Below are 11053 nucleotides of genomic sequence, written 5' to 3' on the forward strand. Positions count from 1 at the left end.
ACAGCCTCTTCTGCAGCCACTAACCTCCTCTGCCCCGAGCCCGTGAGAAGCAGTGGGCTAGAACTGGCTCGTTTTGGGTGCCTGGTACGTTGGCCAGAAGTCTATTTTCTAACCAGACTGGTGGTGGGAACAGCAACTACCGTCCAAAATCAGGGTTCCCACAGATTGACCGAGGAACCCAGGGGCCAGGGGCTGAGAAACCGCGAGAGCTGTGATGCAACCATTCTCACACAGAGGGCCGGCACTGCCCTGCTGACATGGAGCGGGATATGGAGGGAGAGACGAAGAAAGAGAACTCCCTTAGTTCAGAGGGATCCCAGTGAAGGTGGTTTCTCATCCACACCAAGTCTACAGAGACAGCTCTTTGCAGCCAGGCGGCTCCCGGTTCCCACAGTGGAGCGCCTCTTTTTGTGGGGCCGTAGGAGCCGGTTCCCGCTCGAACCCAGAGCAGCGGTCACGCTATCAGATCCGTCCAGCGTGAGCCGGAGGTCACCGCTGCTGTGTGACCTCCTCACGATGATCTCAGAAAACACAAAAGTTAATTCGACAGCATTGCAAGATGCACCACTCATGAAACTCGTGTTAAAACAGGAGAGTCACACATGCAGAACCGGCCCTCACACAATCATTAACAGTCAAATGGAACAAAATCATTTCTTCTCGAGTTTGAGGAAATTTGTGATTCTAATATGAACTTAAGAATTTTGTTAGCAAAGCTGCTGCTGCTCAGCTTAATCTGGTGTTTGAGACCAACCCCGAAAAATGTCAGACGTGTCTGTGAGCCTCAGCGCCAACTGACATCCGCTGTCAGTAAACAAGAGCGACACCCACCTACGGTCAGCTAAGCAACAAGCAAAACTTTCAGATTTGCAAAGAAAACTTACAGATTAACGTTTAGTTTATTTGCACCAAAGTATGTTTAATTCCACACTAAAGACACAAAAGCAAGTCCACAGAGGCAGCCCTAAATATGTCAAAAAGTATATTTAATATCCCTCTGCTCATATTTGCAGTGCTGTTTCATTTGTTTTATGATTTAACAACTCTAAATGAAAGTGAAAAGTGATTTCCAACCACAGCATTTTCTTTTAGGGCTCCACGGTTGCAGGAAGTTTTCTTTTTTCCTTTTGAGGCTGCAGTTCACAGAATTTCACATTGTACGTCATTTACTGAGTAATGCTCATACAAAGAAGCGTGATGACACAGATAAGCAACGCTCTTATGACTAAACTCACTCATCTTGTCACAGGAAACCAAGACATGTAAATGAATGAAAAACAGAAGAAGGCCTTTATAGAAACCCAGCATGGTTAGAGGGCTCGGTCCATGGTTAGAGGCTAATCTGGCTGAGACCACAGCAGCTAACTTTCATTGAGACGTCCTGATGGCTCTGATGTAGATTCTTCTTATTGCATAATGACCACAGCTTTCTGTGTCTAACCAGTCTGCCCCTGATTCCATTCATTTGTTAGGGAGAAAAGTGGAACATCTGAAATGAGAGATCACAGTTTGCAGTGTTTTGGGATCTCTTGTTGATTACAATAATGAAATGACATGCTTTTCAGTTGGATTTAAAAACTGCATTTGCACTTCACCCGCGGACCAAAATATGTTTTTACTAAGAAAGTAGGGCAGCTTCCCAGAAACAATACTCGTTGTTCCCATACAGATTCATGAGAATTGACACAAACTTTTTTTCTGTCCTTTTTTTCTCACAGAGAAAATCTGAATAACGATCTGTACATGCAAACACTGCTTCCTCTATAAAACAGGAAATTAACACACATACACACTAACTCACAACACACACACATGCACGCACACTCTAGCTCTCTGCCAGGCTCTTCCCCATTGTGGCAGGGTCCTCGGTGGGGGGAAGGAAGACGGCGATGAGGGGAAACGGGGATCCCTGCGGACCAGGTCTGTGTTCGCCCGAGCAGGGGAACTTGCTAAATTGGTGGTTCACATACACACTTTCCATCTTTCTATCTCCCCTACTTTTCTTTTCTTTTTTTCTTGAATGCATGTGCACGAGCAGCGAGTAAAAGGAGGATGATTGCTTAAGTCTGTTTTGGACCATGTGGGAAAGCTGCACTGTCCCTTCCTTTCCTGCTCCCACCGTCTCCTCTGGAAGCAGCAAAGTCAGAGACACGCTGCCACCAAGTCCTTTGTAAAAGTAAGAGTTACCATCACTCTGGGCCTGACCTCTGCTCTGTGTGACTAATATCTGCTCAGTAAGGGCTCCAGCGGGCGTTAAGACATCAGTGGCCAGAAGCACAGATTAAAGCATCTTTCCTGTCATCTCCTGAAATGTTACTAAAATTAAAAGCTTCACAAAAACGAGTCTGCACCCACATTCTTTCCTTCAGTCACTTTAATCGCTGTAGCGATTCTGCAGCTTCGATTGTCAACCATCATCAAAGGGGGTGCGAATAAATCAAGTTGCTGCTGACACCCAGTAAAGTTGAGCCATTGTTACTATTAGACAGGTGAGGCGACTAGAAGCCGCTGCTGTCTCCAGTCTACAGTGTGTGTGTGTGTGTGTAGTGTGTGTGTGTGTGTGTGTGTGTGTGTGTGTGTGTGTGTGTGTGGCAGTGATACACACCCCTGTGTCTGGCCATGGCCACCCTGCAGCGCTCTGCTAACCAGTTCCCATGGTTCAATGGTTCCACTATAGCTACTGTGGATGTCCTCAGGGGACACCTCCCACTCGCTGGTTTGTTTTCATCCTTAATGGGAGATCATGTTACACTCTTTATGGTGTGTGCATGTGAAGTAAACAGTCTGAGTGTGTGCTTTTCTTGTTTTCTATGCATGCACCTGTAGAAAAAGGCACTGAGCATGTGTGTGTGTGTGTGTGCACGTTTACACTCATAAAAAGGTATGATGGCCTGCAGACACCAGACACCTTGATTTCTGCTCCTTTTGTTTTTGCCCATGAGGCAGAGAGGAAGATGAAGGGAGGAAAATATCTTTCAAGTATCTGGAGGAGTCTGTTTGGGAGCATTCAGATTTGGAAATAATTGCTGAGATATAACAGCCAAATGGGCCGTGGAACAAAGAGGGATTGTGGGGTGATGGAAAATGAAGCATTTACATTTGGGCCCTGGTAATGAGGGGGTTTTCCTGCGAGATGACAGTGAGGAGGAGGATCAGACAGAGATGGAGGGGGAGGAGGAGAGAGGTATAACAGACAGAATGCATCAGATCAGGAGGTGGCACCCACACAACTGATCCCAGGCAAGCTTTTTGGCTGTAAAGGCAGCCTCAGACTGCGACACACTCTGGCCAGAGGACTGCGCACACGTGTGCTTTCTTCATGCAGTATACAGGTGTTTGTGCTTTATGAGAGACCCCGTCCCAGTCCTCAGCAGGGGCTGCATCAGCAGAGCACGCCAAGGAGGATTTGGGCACTTGGCAGGTTCATCCGCGTTATGAGGTGCGGTCGTTTGGCAGGCCAGTCACAGCGGGGCACGGCAGACCTGAATATAAACAAGGCCGGCCCCTTAAAAGCCATCCATCAAACAGATCCGCTGGGAAGCAAAATCCATCAGTCTCTGTCCTGGAGACAGACACAAACAGATTATCGAAGACGTCCAGAGAAATATTTGAATGTTTTTGGCACAACTTGTTGCTAAGGTAGATTAGCAGATCTGACTGCTTTATTAAGATATAGTAGACCTTCACAGCGTACTCTGGATTTCTCCTCAAGGTTTCTGAACTTCATCCCACTCCAGCCACCATGTATCCTGTCAAAGAGTGGCCCTGCAGTTTTATTTTTGTGGCTTTTGGAAATGCCCCCACTTTTCCGGCCCTGCTCCAATTTTCTTTAAATACAACCGTAATTGGTTTGATTTCCTACCTCCGGCCTGGTGGTGAAGGGGGGAGGTGAGTTAGTGAGAGCCAAGGCAAAGGGAGCCCAGCCCACAGCAGGCGTGCAGCACGCTTGGGTGGCGGTATAGTTGACCGGTACTATTATTCCTTCGTTTATGTGCATATCCTGAAAGCCTATCAGTGGAAAGTGGCATAAATCAACACAGGAAAACACGAGCACACACACTCTGACAGCTCTGACACCTGAGCGTGCCTAAAAATGGGAAAATGTGCACATCATAACTCTCCCTCGCAACTTCTCTTGTTGCCAGTAAATCTTGCGACATTATCACAAAAGCATTCCAGCCTCCAAATCAAAACCAGCCTCCTACAAAAAGCCTTTTCTTTGTGATTTCTCTCACGGGCAGACGGAGAGGAGCGCGAGTGTGGCGCTCATCAGGCAGGCGTGAGTAATCAAAAAGGAAATAAGACGTAGCGTCTGGGAGAGTCCAAGTGGGCCCCTACTGATCTGCAGCCAGCACATTGTTCTGGACTTCTATTGTTTCCTTGCTTGGTTGGCAGACCAGAGAGCAGCCAGCCAGCAAGAGGCCGGGGGAGAGTTTTCCTCGTCTGAGGCGGCGATGCACACGCGTAACAGCAGAAAACAAATGAAAGCAGAGAACGTGAGGAAGCTTAGAGAATATCAAAAGATCATTTATATACACAGCACTGTGCAAAGGTCTTGAGCTGCCCCTCTTTTTTTTTTTAATGTTTTGTTATGGAAATGAAAAACAGGTACAGCGATGTATTAAAACGTGCAAACATAAATGGAAATACAGCTTATAAGGCAAAAGCAGAAGCTTGAAAGGTGACATGCATTTAGTTAATCATTAGTTGTTATTAATCTCTGGCTCTCTTCCACAGTGTGTCTTTTGTCCTGCCCCCCTCCCCGAGCCTGGTTCTGTGGAGGTTTCTTCCTGTTAAAGGGAGTTTTTCCTTCCCACTGTCACCAAGTGCTGCTCACAGGGGGTCGTTCTGACTGTTGGGTTTTCTCTGTATTATTGTAGGGTCTTTATCTTACAATATAAATCACCTTGAGGCGACTGTTTGTTGTGATTTGGTGCTTTATAAATAAAATTGAGTTGAACTGAATTTAATATTTGGTCTGACCTCCTTTATTCTTCAGCACAGTCTGAAGTCTGTGAGGCAGCTTCCTGTCAGCAGTCATCAGGAAGTTCTCCAGGAGTTCCTGAAGGACATTAAAACTCTTCTCTGGATGCTTCTGCCTTTTGTTCTGATCTCTGTCAGGATGATCCCACACTGTTTCAGTGATGCTGAGGTCCGTGACTGATGGTGTTCCACTGTGTGTTTTTCTATCCAGGTGTGCTTTTACTGCATTGGCAGTGTGTTTGGGATCACTGTCATGCTGAAAAATGAAGCCAATCAGACACTTTCCAGATGTTACTGAACCGTGGATCCAAATCTGATGATGCTTTTTTGCTGTCAGATTTCTGGGCAGATAATTCCATCAGTTCTGACATAATCCCCCACCACCGATGGCTATTTAAAGACATGACTTTCAGATACTGTAGATTTTTTTTTTTTTTTTTTTTTGGTTTCTCACTTCCTCTTTTGTCCTCCACCTGCTCAGTTTCCTCTGATTTTTTATTTATTTTTTATTTTTTTACACACTAATTTTCTGACACGCTGCACACCATGCTGAGAGGTTTTCAGCTTAAAGCTCTTTGGGAAGCACAGTGTTGGTGCAAAAATACAAATTTATGTCTGTCCAACTGTTTGTTTATAGATTTAACTAAAGAAATTAAAAATGTTTCTAAAGATACAATTTAAAACTGGGTCTTTACTAAGTTTTCTGTTATGTGCAGACAACACTCGTTCATCCCTTGAGCTAGGTTCCATTTTATGCTTTCATAATTCATAGGTCAGCATTAAGTGTCTTAAACATTCCTCTGAAAACGCTCAGGTACAGGGACTGGACTGAAAAAGAGTGAAAAAGCAGCCAATGTCCAAAGAAAAACTGTTTGCAACACAACTTTAAAACATTACAAGAACGTTTTTGGCTCCTTGGAGTAAAACATAAAGAAATGACGGGTTGATCAAGACTTCTGCACAGTACTGTAAATACTGACAAATGTCAAATTAGACCTCAAGCAGCAATTTCAGGCCTAAAAGGGTTAAAGCTAAAGTCAAAGTGCCAAAACTGCAGCTGAGGCTGGATTCAAAAGTGAGTCAATGCTGATAGACTCCCATATTAAGTTCACACCTAAAACAGACACGTTACAGTCTGGTACAAAAAAACCCTTCTGGTAAATTTCACCCTTCATTAGAACTGTACTGTGGATGAATTACTCTCCTATTCAGACTCTTTTTAGGGCTTAAAGGTAGTGCATGGCATACCAGCAAAGGCAACTGTAGCTGATAGCTGTCTGTAGGCTTCAGCTCCACTAACTCCACTCAGTGAGCTGGACCTCTTGTGGTGTAGGTGGTTTTTGGCCTACTGTGACAAACAACCCATCCAAGAGGTCTGTGCTCTGCTTTGGTGAGTAAAACTCTACAATTTTATTTATATGATACGTAGCACTAAATAGCAGTTACAATCTATAGATGCAGTGTGCTAACACTGAGTCTGCCAACTAAATTACTACTACTACTACTACTACTACTACTGTGCAACAAGTCCAGTCACTACTAAATATTCCACAGTCAGCTGTTAGTGGGATTATAACAACGTGGAAGCGATTGGGAACAACAGCAACCCAGCCATGAAGTGGTAGGCCACGTAAAAATTACAGAGTGGGGTCAGAGGATGCTGAGGGTCATAGTGCACAGAGGTCACCAACTTTCTGCAGAGTCAGTCACTACAGACCTCCAACCTTCATGTGACCTTCAGATCAGCTCAAGAACAGTGAGGGCTTCGTGGAATGGGTTTCCATGGCAGCTGCATCCAAGCCTTACATCACCAAGCTCAATGCAAAGTGTTGATGCAGTGGTGTTTTGGTGGAGGGGGGGGTTAAGGTGTGGGGGTGTTTTTCAGGAGCTGGGCTCGGCCCCTTAGTTCCAGTGAAAGGAACTCTTAATGCTTCAGCAGACTGAGACATTTGGGACAATTTCCTGCTCCCAACTCAGTGGGAACAGTTTGTGCACTGGTGTGGAGTCAACATGACTGCACACCAGTGAACAAAGAAAGGTCCATAAAGACATGGATGAGCCGGTTTGAGCAAGAACACCTTTGGGATGAATTACAGCGGAGACTGTGAGCCAGGCCTTCTCTCCAACATCAGTGTCTGACCTCACAGATGTGCTTCTGGGAGAATGGTCAGAAATTCCCATAAACACTCCTAAACCTGTGGAAAGCTTTCCCAGAAGAGCTGCAGCTGTTATAGCTGCAAAGGGTGGGTCCACATCATATTAAAGCCTCTGGATTAAGAATGGATGCTACTCTGGTTCATGTGTGTGAAGGTAGATGATAAATACTTTTGGCAGCATGATGTACATACACAGACCACATGACTGAGCAGGTCATAGGGGAAACTGGATCTCCACAATGAAAAGTCTCAGTCTGGGGTAGAAGTGTTAATTTTTTACTGTAACCTGCAGAAACCCAAAGAAAACCTGTTAAGATGAGTCCAGGGCCAAACACAGCTCTTTAATATGGACACAGTTGGGGAGTTTGTCTTTTTTATGATGGCTGACAAAAAAAAAAAAAAAAAACAACACAAAAAATCCAGACATGTTTCCAACCAAAGCAGGATTCTGGGTTATGTGGTCTAGCCGCAGAAGAAATGGACCCAGGAGGCTTCCGTAGCTGGAGCGCTGGTGCAGAGAGAACACGGGGTCTTGTCCAAAAATGGCACAAGTGCACGCGCGCACATACGCACAATGTGAAGTTTTCCCGGCAAGGGACAGTCATCTTGGTGGAAAAATATGGTAACCGATGCATTAAAGCTCAGGACTGTGAGGGATTGCAGGGACACAGTGGCATTAAAGACAGGCAGACCACACGATATCCACAAAGCAAAGGCCTGATAGGTCAGCGCAGCAGCACACACCCACAGAATCAAACTAATATGACACAGGCTGTAAGTTAGCGTATACGTGCATGTTACTGGGTGTACATATACATATCAAAATGCCAGTGTGTTCACCATCAAAGCTAGACCTACCCAACAATTACAGTGATTTGAAACAGTGTGGGCTGAAGCTTCTTTCACTAAAAGAAGGACCTGGCTCCTAATAAACAACTTTTATAAAAACAAGATGCCAGTAAAAGCAGAACCAGAGAACAGCAACACAAAAGCCTCCCCAAACTCAGCCGACTGTGTCTTTAAAGCCACGGGTCTGTTGCCATGTAACACCAAAAAATGCACTTCCAACCCCATTCCTACTGAGCCTCTTTCCCCATTTTGAGCCACAGGTCTCTCCTCATTAAGCGAACTGTACAAATGTTCAGAGCTGCTGGCACTTCTTCCCGTTTGTCGGGGTGAGACGGGACTTTTACTGCGCACAGTTCCAGGACCCTGAAAGTTTACGGGGTGAGTGAGCCACAGCTTTCACTGCTCAATCGAAACAAATTCCCCAAAGTCTAAAAGTTAATCCAGCCCTGGGCTTCCCAGGAGCAATATGGCCAAATAAAGGCTCAAGATGACGACAGTAAACCAGCCTTTTGGCTTTCCGATCCCGACTTGTGCTTTCCTGATGAGCTGGCGGGCCGGAGAAGTAACACTGACTGTCTTATTAATGCTTAAGGCATTCTGACAGAGCCTTTTGTTACTTACTTAAACCACGCTGCCTGCAACGACCTAATGGAAGTCTAAAAGCCATTAGGCTAGAGGGCTTAGCCAACACAAACCAAGCACACAGGCTATGAAAGAGCAGCTAAGGGTAATCAATATATCTCCCCTCATCCTCCTCCTCCTCCTCCTCCTGCTGCTGCTGCTGCTTTCCTCCAGTGTTAAAGCTAAATGTCATAGCATCGTCTATGGTTGCTGGCGAGTAAGGGAGACTCTGGTTTAGATCAGAGAAAAAGTGTGGATGGAGGGCAAGCACCTGCAGAACGGGTAGATCAGATATGTCCATTAATACTGGTTGCAAGTTAATTGCTTTTTGCTCCAGGCTCCTCTGCACTCGGGCTTGTATTCTGGCATGATTTTACCAGCCAGGAATCAAAGCAGAGAGGAGCCTTAATGTCAGGAAGGGGCATGTGAGAGCAGTCTGTTGTCATTTTAGCAGAGAGACATGGCAGGGAGGAGCCAGCTGGGGTGTTTCTCTTTAACAGGCCTCTGCAGTGGCTGGCATGAAAAGAAAGCCTGAGCGCTGGAGACGGATGGCAGAACCAAGACTTCAAAGACCTCTTCTCTCTCTCTGTGATGTAGAAGTCTGAAAGAGAACCTGCTAGTTCACTTTAGCACAAAGACATGCAAACACACTCACACACACACACACACACACACACACCTGGGATTATCAAGACACCCAACAGACGTTTCCTGATTCCTTTTAAAATGAACACCAGTAGTATGAAGCATTATGAAAATACACGATTCAGACACACAGCATTACAGTCATGCGCGGCCGCAGAGACGCAGCATTCCAGACAGGTATTTGCCGCGGGCTCTGACACACTAATGCAGCGTACACTGTGAGGTAAATTTTGCTGTGTGTGGAGCGAAGGTCGGGGCGTGGCTGCTGACAGAGCGAAGCCTTTCATGTCTAATAGTTTTTTCCCCGTCACAGACAAAATAAAACAGGCTGCTATTGTAGTTCTTTAAAGAGACTAAACAACACGGACAAAAGCCGCTCGAGGCAGCAGAGCTGACGTCACAAGGTGTCTTTAAAGTGCAGAGGAGGGCTCGTCGCCCCCTTTTTCTCTTTAAAGACACATCTCCTGTAAAAGACAACCCCCACACACACACACATACACACACCACCTCTCACGCTTCCCGCAAAAAAAAAAACAAAAAAACCAAAAACTGCTGACCACGTAAAAGAGATAAGAAAGAAACCCCGGGCGAAGAGTCGGTGCCAGCTTTCAGAGGGCCCCCTGTTTCGGCTTACTGTGGCTGAGTACCCTCTAGTGGTAGTTATGGTGAATGTCACTTGGAGCTTGGATTTGCCTCCTGGAGCCCCTCACTGTGCCTCTTTACCAGTCAACAGCTGCAGTTAACCGCAGCCCTGCCACAGGGTGTGACTGCAGGACCCAGATGGGGTGAGTGGTGAGGAGGGGAAGGGGATTAGGCAGCTTTTTGTGGGCCGCCCAAGGGGTCCACCACATTCCCCTATCTCCCCACCACAGTAGCCACCAAACCCTGGAGAGAGAAAGCCAAACTACCACATTTGAAAGAGGGCTAAAATAAACAATGCAAGCACACAAAATCCACCCTGCCTGGTTGGCTGCAGGCACTGGAGAGGAGCAGATAACCTGGGCTGTTACTCAGTGGTCTGGCACCAATGCCACAAAGAACATGAATGGTAATGTTAGACCTTTACAGTGCCCAAATAATGAGTGCCAGTGTTTGTGTACTCAATAGGAACAGCGCCTGAAGGGACGTAAAGAAAAGGATCCATCTGTTCATCGTGTCTTCTTTACCTGTGCTGCCGTGTAGCCCTGCAGACAGCTTGAGGTTTTCCTTCTCGACACGACGAACGTCCACATGATGATTTGTGCTCCTATCCAAAAAAAAAAAAAAGGAGTTTATGTATAACATGTAAACACATGAGCAGCATGCCTTCCTAACAAACAAACTTCCTGATTGTGTTCTGTCTCAGATTAAACTACCAAATGGTGCATAAATCTTTTAAAAATCAGCCCTACTTGGACCAACTACAGGAACAAAAAGCTGCTTACATATTTTGGGATCAGTAATAACATTAATCCACTTACATAAATTATTATAGTATCATATTGTTTAAATGGGTCTTTTTTCTGATTTCAGCACCACTTGCTAATAAAGAGGTAGACTACTTTTAGATTATCTGAACCCATTATGCTCATTTCCACTTCCATATTTTTATTCTGGGAGTCGAGCAGCTCTGAACGATGGACAGCTTAAAATAATCGGCAGTTATCGTATAGCGAGCCTTTGTGAGGTCACTCAGTTCATCTGCTGTCTGGAACAAGCTGTTTTAGCTCCGCTTCTTTTAAAGCCACCCCTCTCAGACTGTGGGGCACTGCAGACTGGGTGTGGATGACAGGGGTGAAAAAATTAAGTCAAAATAAGCT

This window comes from Archocentrus centrarchus, chromosome 22 (assembly GCF_007364275.1).
Source record: "Archocentrus centrarchus isolate MPI-CPG fArcCen1 chromosome 22, fArcCen1, whole genome shotgun sequence".
NCBI classification, from domain to species: domain Eukaryota; kingdom Metazoa; phylum Chordata; class Actinopteri; order Cichliformes; family Cichlidae; genus Archocentrus; species Archocentrus centrarchus.